Source organism: Penaeus vannamei, chromosome 36 (genome assembly GCF_042767895.1).
Source record: "Penaeus vannamei isolate JL-2024 chromosome 36, ASM4276789v1, whole genome shotgun sequence".
Taxonomy (NCBI): Eukaryota; Metazoa; Arthropoda; class Malacostraca; order Decapoda; family Penaeidae; genus Penaeus; species Penaeus vannamei.
Genome location: NC_091584.1, coordinates 9717335 through 9719834, shown reverse-complemented (window position 1 = coordinate 9719834; position 2500 = coordinate 9717335).

The window sequence follows — 2500 nt, the reverse complement described above, 5'->3', positions numbered from 1 at the left end:
TAACAAATAATAAATAATAAATTGATAATAAATGATAAGAAAAATTATAACGCCAACAATGATAGCAATAACAACAACAACAATGACAACAGCAAGAATAATACTGATGCTTATACTGCTAATAATAACTTAATAATAATAATGACAATAATGAAGATGATGATGATGATGATAACATAATAATGATAATAAATGATAATAATAATGATAACAATAGTAGTAACAACAATAGCAACAACACTAATAACACCAAAAGTACTAATACTAATAATGATAATAACGGTAATCATATTAATGATAATAATAATAATGAAAATAATATTGATAACAACAACAACAACAGCAGCAATAATAAGGATAGTAATAATAATAATGATAATGATAATAATAATAATGATAATAATAATAACAGTAATAATAATAATAATAATAGTAATAATAATGATGATGATAATGATGATCATAATAGTAATAGTGATAATAATGATATAAATGATAATAACAATAACAATTCTGAAGTTAAGAATAATTATGAAAATAACAATGATGACAAAAAATAATGATGAAGATAACAAGCATCATCATTACAATCAATATCATTAATGCTATTATATACGACATCAAGAAAAAGAACAACAAGAATAGGAATAATAGTAAGATAAATTAAATATCAGTAATAATGATATCAATGATTATAGAAGAAAGTTGGAAGCACAGACGAGGAAAATTATATATATATAAATATATACATATATATATATATATGTATATATATATATATATATATGTATTTATTTATTTATTTATTTATTTATTTATTTACACTTTTTCATTTCGATATATAGTCCATCTAATTATTCCACCAGAAATAGTCATTAATTTCATTTTCCCCCTCCCTCCCTTCAAACACCTCAAATCTATTCACAAATTCAGATCCAAACAAAAATCAAATCTTCCTGTGACACTTTACACCCCTGACGTGTCACCTGTCATTCACCTGCAGTAAAGCAACCTTCATTATCAGGTCCTGGGCGGTGCGCAGTCCCGTTTAACCTGTGCGCTGTCTGTGACTCACTTGTCTGTCGATGGTTTTGTTTGATACAGTTTCCATCTGACTCTCTTGATTTAGTATCCGTTTATTTCATTATATTGTTTGCGCCGTACGTTCGCTTATCAAACTATTATAACGTTCTTTTTCAGGGTCTGATTGTTAGAATTATATGCGTTTTTTATTTACCAACATAGTAGTGTAGGTCAAAGATTATGTTGTAGTCGAACGCAGTCTCTCTTCGAAACTGCAGTAAGATTCGCGAAAGACACCGATGGTTATAAATCTGTCGTAAAATTTTGTTTAAAAACTTCACATAACTGAAATGCACTTTTACTTTCTTTTGTTGTTATACTTTTTACTTGGCTTTGTGCATATTTTTTAACGTTTTAAACAAATTAATATCCTTGCAATCACTACGTCTAAAGGCTCATTAGTAACTCCACCCGTGCATATCGTTTTAAATGGCTTGATTTAGTATTCGGTTATTTCTTCGAAGTTACAAAAGCTGCCAGAAAATGCTGCTTTTTGGTTCATGTTGTTGGAGACACTGGGGGAAAGGTGGACTTCTAATGTTGAAGAGTATTTCTGAGCAATGCACATACTCTGTCTGGGTTCTCCATGTGTATATATACTATGGCGTTCATGTTCCTGCGATTAGTTCAGATACGTGAATTGAAAATTACGACCTCAGTTTTCTTAGTTTTTCTTTTGTCGTTATTCATTCGTCTATGTCTAGAATGTTTCTCTTATGTCCTTCCCTTTAGTTTCTCACCGGATTTCGTCGGTTCGTTCTATGTTGTTATATTTTCCTTTCGGTTTTAATTTTTATTTGTATAATGGTATGGACATTCGATTTCATTTTTTTGTATTTCATTTGGAATTTATGTTTACATAATATCTTCTCAATTAGTTGTTCTCTTATACTAAATCTTTCCACTTTCTATTTTATCGTGCTTCACTTCATGATCAGTTGACTAGGTGGTGGAAATAGGCCTACCACAGCAATGTTAGGCTGCACCCATACCAGTGACGGCGTGGGAGACATGATAAGAGACATTCGGTTACAATTCTCCTGACATGTATGGGGACATGTTAAGAAACATGTCGGCAATAATAGTCGACTTGGTGAATCTGTCCCCATCATGTCTCCAGAAGTGGAAGACATGTCTGCGTGAGGATGCTTTGCTGGCATCAGTATCATTTGTTGTTTTGCGTGCCCATCGGTGAAGACAACGTAGAATATAGGCAAGACCATCGTTATTATACAACAGGAACAGCAAAGTACACCAAACTCTTTGTTTTATCTATAATGTATTACACTGCTTTGTCCAAAAACTTACCCTGTACTAAAGGCTAGTCATCCCTTCAAAGGTATTATAAAGAATGTAAAATATTTCTGGACAAACTAATGTAATTATTTGATATACCCTCCTTGTAATATCTTACCAA